Source organism: Ambystoma mexicanum, chromosome 3q (assembly GCF_040938575.1).
Source record: "Ambystoma mexicanum isolate Mex_15411 chromosome 3q, UKY_AmexF1_1, whole genome shotgun sequence".
Taxonomy (NCBI): domain Eukaryota; kingdom Metazoa; phylum Chordata; class Amphibia; order Caudata; family Ambystomatidae; genus Ambystoma; species Ambystoma mexicanum.
The window spans coordinates 770,473,850-770,482,109 of NC_090926.1; the positions used below are offsets into that span (position 1 = coordinate 770,473,850).

An 8,260-nucleotide genomic window follows, 5' to 3' on the forward strand; every position below is an offset into this window, starting at 1 on the left:
AACATTTTGATTTCCCGATACTAAATACTAATATAGGAAACAGAATTAATATTATATTAATATTATAAGGATGCCATCGGTGTTAAATGATCAATAACTAATGTCATCCATAATTACAATTATAGACCCCATATGGGACAACTCAGTGTGTTTCAATGCTGATAAACATAGTCCAAGATGGTGCCCTGATTCATCAGTTGAGTCAGCCATATTAAGTTAGACCCAGACAGCCGCGTTGCTTAGTAATGACAGCCGTGCTGGAAAGGGAGGAGAGAGAGCCCCTGCACGCCGGAGTCTGTGAGGAACTCTGTCATTGCAGGTAAGTTAAAACCATTAAACAAAGAGTAAATAGATTGATTGTGAGCAACAACAAACGTACATATGCATACTGTCAAATAGTATATTGAACTGACATATGAACGACTTGATTTTCAGGCATTACTGTCTCCGATCGTACACTGTCAGATGCCATTAAGTAGCATTTGTAATCTGCAAGCCGCCTGATGCGGCGTCCATAACAACCACCAGACATTGGTGAGTACGGTCAACAAACTATCCATAAATTATGTTTTCAACATTTGCTGCATTCTCCATAGTGAGAGATTGCAGAGTAAGAATTCTTAAGATGATACAGATGATACAGAATACCATTATTCATGTTTTTGTCCACAGACACACTTGAATGCTGCCAGAAAAAGCCAAATATCAAACAAATTGGATGCTCACAAGTCAAAGAGGGCTTTCAAATCCATCCATTAAAACAAGGATGCTACAGGATAGGTGAGTTAATAATTTCTGAACGTGAAAATAATAAGCTATATGAGTTAGCTGACGCCTCGATGTGCGACCCAGCGCTGATTTAGCGACTGATCTCACACGAGAGCATTTTAGACATTTTACTACGAAACACTCATGTACTTTTAACCAGCAGACACGACATTTGGACTGCCGAAAAAACACGCAGGACAGAATTGATTATGGTTACACCTTGAGGCCATTATGAAGTATGTTATAGTTACATTTTGATAAAATATGGAAAAGATGATTTCTTACACATATCCATCCTTATTTGTAGAAACTCAACCACTGCCCCAGATATCCATACCTGAAGAAGGGAACATTAGTCCCGAAACGCATAGTACAACATATAGGCAGTGTTTTTGCCCGAGAGCATTGCTCTCCTCAAAAACTGTTAGGACCTGAGCCTATTGTGATATCTGATTTCCAGAAGAACCAACTAATTCAATTGTTAAAGAGAAGAGAAATTATTGTGACCACATGTTTTAAAGTTTGTTTTCTATGCCTAAAAAGCTCTTATGCTTGTAATTGATACTACCTTAAGACAATTAGATGTATGACATATTGTGACTTATTTTCCTGATGTATTTAACGTGATTTTCGTATAAAAAAGTCAAATAAATGTCTTTGATGTTTTTTCCAATTTTGGAATTTGAACAATTTATATGTAGATACGAATTCATCAACAATTATATTGTTTAAAGTATGCCCTGTTGTTTGCCCTCCGATGCCCACAGAGGCCCGTTTCTTTTTCAATAATTTTCGATCTTGTAGCCAAGATCTCAGTAGGCAGCACCTAAATTGTCTTCCCCTTGAAAGGCCAACAGAGTTTGTATATATTATTTACCCAAATATTTGAATCATTGTAAGAATTGAGTGCACCTCTTCCCTAGATCAAAAACTAGACACATAATCGGTAGTAACAAAGCCTGTTACATTTCCCGTACTAGGATAGAGGAGAGTGTGAAATATAAAGCAGGGTCCCAACTGCGTTAACCGTTTAGGGTTTCAAGTGTAAAGGTACGGGTTGAGACAGGCCAATCATATGGGTCTCATTCAAAATATTTTCTTCACTCTCATACAAAACACATCCATTGTGTTCCCTGATCCATACTACACTACTCTGACGGGCACAGTGATTGCATGTCCTATTAAGTCAGTTGGGAACATGGATGCGCTGCTTTTACTTTTTATTCTGAACTGCAGTGGCCAACCGCTTTTACTTTTTTTCTTATTCAGATAAACCGTTCTGTAGGCAGTGGGCCTTATTACACAAGTTTGGCGATGCAGGAAAAAGTGGCGGTAATTCTATTACCGCCACTTTTCCTGCACCACCAAACTACAAGTGGGGTGCCTGGAAATACCTGGCGCTCTGAGCTGCTGGTAATTCTGGCACCTCACCTCCAGGAAATGCTGGTATTGCTGGAACCAGTATTACCGGTGCCAGTAATGCCAGCAATTCTCCATGAAATTGGGAAGTATCACTGTTGCTGGCATTTGGAATATGCAGGTAATTACAGTGATTCCAAATGCTAGTAACAGTATTACCGTTTTGGTGGTATCCCGGCAGATTTACCCGCAAGATACCACCAACCTTGCAATGAGGCCCAGTGTACCTTCCATCCTATATCCTTGGATTATCACAATCATTTTCGAATTTCAGATTTCTTTAACCAGAGAAAAACATTTACCCCAACCCGTTGCAAACAAAACCATACAAGACATGACAATACATTAATGACATTACCTGTGTTCACCAACCCACAATTCTTGGTCGGCGCTTCTTCCACATAGTCTCTGTTAACCTTCCACGAGTCTGGGGGGCCCTGTTGTGCTTGACGGAGTATGGCCGCCTGATTAGGAGCTCCGTGCTGGGCGACCACATCCTTCCTTATATCTACTGCAGTACGATGATATTTTGCAGAAAGAAAGACTGATGGCTCCTTCTATTAAACCTCCTCCATCTGCCACCTGCATATCGGACCGAGATTTGATCCCGTTCTGCAGATATCGACATTGCTAGGTGTCCGGGAGGCAACACTGCCCCGATCCACCTATTGCATCCAACGGGGTCTGCCTCCTACACTCAGAGTCACTGAGGCTGCGAGGCCTACTGTGGGGGAGGGGTGACCAGCTGCAGCCCTTCAATCGCCCACTGCGTGATAGGAAGACATCCGGCACCCGCTCCAGCGGGCAGCAAGCGCTCTGCCTTGGACACACCATCCTATGTGGCTGCCACCCCCTTCCCTGCCCACTGCCCACACGGCGGCCCCATGTGGTCTCGACCTAGGCTGGAGCCTGGGCTTCCTGGTCGGCTTGGTGACCCCGGGGATACCGTCCCCCCTCCTACAATTCAGCGGGTGGGTCCCCAGAGGCCGCCCTCTCTCCCCCGACGAGAGCGAAGAGCCCGCTCCCGCTTGTGCCTGCGAGGAGTGAGGAAGCCCCGCCGGGCCCACACACGGAGGATTCCGGCTTCCTGGACACGAGGTGAGTCCTATTTCAATCGTTGCTGACAGCGGCTGGGAGCCTCCTTAGGCCACCGACCTAACACTTGAAGCGCCTCTCCACTGCCGGCTACTCTGTGCTCCTTGTGGACCTCAACCCCCTTCTTCCTACAACTACTGGCATGTTCACGCAGCAGTACTTTCTTGCTTCTATCTGCAGCACCATTACTGCTAGACCTCCACTCTTCCCCCCAAATTGCAACTGTTCCATATAACCTGTGCTTTCCACAGGAACGTAACGTGGCATGTTTCCAACACCTAACGGCTGCCCAGCACCCTTGGAGCAGGGGATCTTCATTATTCCTATGATACGTGGGAGGACACAGTACATTCAGACTCAGTAGAGCCCAAATTAACTTATCAACAATGCCAGCTCTGCTATTATCAACAATGCTGCCTGCTGGCTGGCCCTAGTTCCTCAGTGGTGGATACATACCTGAAATCTGCATAGGATATCTTATGGTTTGGTCTAAATCTTGTGGCTTTTTCCATGTACACCCTACTCCCGTTTTGGGGTGGGGCTCTGGAATGGGGCTACACCTGCATATCTTAAGCTTTGCTACCTGGAGCCCCCCGGCTAGGTTGGATGCCACGCCATCATCTCTCCTTTGAATCTGGGTATAGGAGGCTGCAAACCCCATCCAGACCTGCTTCTGAGTGGAACACACTACCTTTACTTTAGAGCTCTGACGACTACATATAAGCCAGATTGCCTCATCTCTACCACTTCAGGGGACTACGGTCACACTAGCTCTGTCCCTGACTACACCTACATGTGCTGTGTCCCGCAGCACCTGCCCCCCCCCGATGGGGCCTCATTTTTCTGGACCCATACATAGGAGCCACGTTCTAGTCTGTCGTACCCCTTGACTTCCTGCCAGGGGCCTGATCCATACTGCAAATCCAGACCCAGGCCCACTCTCCAAGACCAACCTGTGGATCAGTACTCCGCCAAGACCCTCGGGACCCTCTGTCTGCTCTCCCCGGACCACGTACTCATGGACAGTCCTATAACCTGAGTCTGAAACATGCTTTGTGGGATTACCCCGGCTCCCCCATCACGGATCGTTCATTGACCGGGGACCCACCTGGAACCATGACCAAATTGGCCGGCAAAAGCAAAGCTCCATCAATATGTTTACGAAAACTAATCTAAGTCAAATAATCCCAGTTTGGAACCTGAGCCCACCACATCTGTTCCTCCTGACCCCACGGAGTCCCAGAAGATGATGGAGATGATGGAATTCATGATGGTAAGGGTTTACCACCCTCCATTCTAAGCTCGATGACATAAATGGGACCATCTCATTGATCAAGCCCACATGGAGAAAACTGATGGCTGGGTCATGGAGGTCAAGTCCAGGGTGAGCACCTCAGAGGATGACATAGCGGCCCTTCAAACGGAAGTCACCACATTGTCCAGACAGGTGTCGGAGGTTGCCAAGAAGAATGAGGATCTCCAATCACGCTCAAGGCACAACAACCTCTGCATCATCGGGATCCCTGATGATAGATTAGAAGGCGCCATGGAGGACTATATTGAACACACCTACCAACTGCTTGACTCTCCGAAACTGTCCCCACAATTCGCTATAGAGCGAGCCCATCGCGCCTTTACCGCAAAACCTAAACCAGGTGTGCCCCGCGTTCCATCATAGCAAGGGTTCTGAACTACTGTGATTGAGATACATTACTCAGAGCTGCGAGGGCCAAGGGGGAACTCTTTCTGGGATCCGCCAGGGTCCATTTATATCCTGATTCCTCAGTCTCCGTTCAGCAGGAACGCAAAAACTTTCTGGCAGCCAAGAGAAGATTGCGAGAACTGGGGGTCAAATACGCTATGCTGTACATGGCCAAGCTCCGGGTCGAACACTCAAATCAAGTTTTTTTCTTCACTATCCCAGAAGAGGTTTCCAGATTTATAGATGAACATTTCCCCGGCTGAACATACCTATCCTGGTACATCCCGGTCCGTGAAGCCCCTGGAATTTTTCCTTTTGAGAGTTCCACGTTCTAATTTTTTATATCGAATGTGTCTTTTTACCCATTCATAGTTTAATCTTTTTGTTGTACTTTACCCACCAGTCTTGATCACTACTTGCATTAGTACTACGTCAATCCTTAACATGTCCCCAGCTAGTAAGTGACGCCGCTCATTCGGCGCACAAGCCCCCAGGCGATGATGCCACTGTTTTTGTTTTTGTCAGATGGATGTTGGGTTTTCACTCCTCTGATTGGGAGAGGGCTGTGGGGGGCAGTGGATGGGGTGGGGAGTTATGAAAAAAATGCTTGACATGCAAAGTGGGAGAGGAGTATGAGATTATACTATGGAGGATGTACCCTGATAATAGACAAATCTATGGTTTCCTGGGCTTGGTCCCCCGACTACTGCTCCAACATCTAGTACTGCCCTTGATTCTTACTTATTCTGATGGCTGATCATAACCTGGTCTGCATGAGTTGGAATGTGAGGGGACTCGGTAATTGCAGAAAGATGCAGAATATACAATTATATGTTGAGCGACATGTGGTTAAAATCCTTTTTCTACAAGAAACACATGCTCGATCTGAGGGCTGCATAAGATTCGCTAAAATATGGGGCCCCCAAAGATACTACACAGATTACTCCACTCAAAACAGGCGTGTCATCATCTTGATTTATAAGGGTGTTAGGTTTCAGCACATCGTGTCCCACATAGACCCGTTGGGTTGTTATGTTTTCCTCTACGGCAGACTACACAATAAAGAGGTTGTACTACTCAATGTCTACAGGCCCAACATTGACGATCCCGCAACTTGCTAATCTACTTGCCGGATTCCTCCTTGTACCGATCCTCTGGGGAGGGGATTTCAACACAATCCTTGACGTCGACTGGGACAGGTCTAGCACCAGACCCCGACAACTTTCCAGAGCTGTCAAAGTGATTCTGGATGCTCTGTCACAGTTGGCGGTCTCAGACACATGGAGAATAGTGCATCCCGATTCCCGACTGTATTCCTTCTACTCTTCAGTGCTAGATTCACATTCCAGGATAGAGAGATGGCTTACGTCTGACATACTCATTAGGAACATCACTCAGATGTCAATCCTCCCCAGCACACACTCCGACCATTCCCCAGTAACTATTTCCATTAGATGGGACACTGACCATGATAAAACCCGTTTGTGGAAAATGAAGCCGCAATCTCTATTGGATATAGCCTTCAATGCAGACCTAGAATCTGCCATTGATGACTATTTTGCACTGAATACCGGCTCGGTCCGCGCACAAGCTATTCTACGGGAATCGTTCAAAGCCTACATTAGGGGCATAGCCATTTCCAAGGTATCAGGGATCCTCAAAGTGATTCGTAGGGATATATCGAAGAGCGAAACAGCACTCTCCTCCCTTGAGGCACTATACGTCCAGTTTCAGTCTTCAGATACCCTTTCCAATATCGGTATGGAATTAGACACATTTCGTGCTCATGCTGAACGTGAAAGATAATTAATTGATAATCCCGCTCTTGCTCGGCGATATGGATAGGGTGAGCGGCCAGGACGAGTGTTAGCCAGACACCTCCGCCAGGAGACGTGTTCTCCGCATACCCCAACCATAGAAAAGCCTGACAGCTCCTTGGCTCTTCATCCACAGGATGTTGACGCTGAGTTCCACTCTTTCTACGAATCTTTATATACAAACACTGACACCGTTCCTGGGTCAGAGGTCGACGCATACTTGGACATCCTGCCCCTTTCTATTCTCTCCGCAGAAACTAGCACTCGTCTTGACATACCAATTACAGCCAAAGAAATATCAAATGCCATTGACTCCCTAGCCTCAGGTAAAGCCCCTGGGTCCGATGGCCTCCCGATTGAATTTTATAAACAATATAAATCCCGACTGGTCCCCAACTCCTGGCACTGTGGGAAGATTCCTGCAAGGTGGGTACACTTCCCCTCTCCCTCCGCAAAGCCATCATAACTGTTCTACTCAAACCCCCTACTCAATGCGGGCCATTTCTGGCCTCTCTCCCTCATCAACTGCGATGTTAAGATTCATGCTAAGATTCTTGCCCTACGATTGACCCCTTATATGCTCCACATTATTCACCCAGACCAGTCAGGATTTATCCCAGGCAGATCCACATCTCTCAACCTGCGTCGCCCGTTTAATATTATTAGCTGAATCGACCCCAACACTCAGGCAGTTGCAACGTCGCTTGACATGCCGAAGGCTTTTGACTCTGTCTCATGGAACTACCTTTGGCGGGTGCTTGAGAAATGCAACTTTGGGCACCGTTTTCTCTCCTGGGTCAAGCTGTTATATTCAGATCCGGTAGCCAGGGTCCGAACTGAGGACAGATGCTCGCCCCCCTTTCATATAGCCAGAGACACGAGACAGGGCTGCCCCTTTTCCCTCTTGATTTGTGCCATAGCTATTGAACCTTTAGCAGACAGGATACGGCAGGTACATTCACAATCTGTACTCACATACCTCGGGGCAGTGGTCGCCTGCCAACCCGACTTGGTGTCTGAGGCTAATTATCAGAAATATTTAACCACAATCACCAAGAAATGTCTGGGCTGGGCCAAACTTCCAATCTCCCTCGCTGGTAAGATTGGTATCTTAAAAATGGTTGTACTTCCCCAACTTCTTTATTGCTTCATTAACCCCCCCCTGTGGCCCGGCAGAGAATGTTTCTAATCTCTAAACCGCATGATCAATACATTCTTATGGCACTCCGGTGCAGTCCGCCTCTAATTTAACAAACTGGCTGCTCCTATGGACGGCGGCGGCTTCGGAGCTCCCAACTTCGAAAAATATTGGCTGGTCGCTCAGGTGCAATCTGCATCACACTGGTTCACTTTCACAAATCCCCCCCACATATAAGGCTCGAGCGGAGTGCTGTTGAAGGACAAGATATTCAATCTTTAGTCCTTTCTCCCCCTAACCTCAAATGTAGCCCTTTGGATC

The 8,260-nt window shown here is 46.8% G+C and overlaps 1 long non-coding RNA gene across 1 annotated transcript; it reads left to right on the forward strand.

Annotated features, from left to right (window-relative positions):
* Positions 1-259: 259 nt before the first annotated feature.
* Positions 260-782, forward strand: LOC138581919 (uncharacterized). The gene is made up of 3 exons (XR_011304872.1): positions 260-319; positions 436-534; positions 673-782. It is a non-coding gene; the product is annotated as an uncharacterized lncRNA (long non-coding RNA).
* Positions 783-8,260: the final 7,478 nt, after the last annotated feature.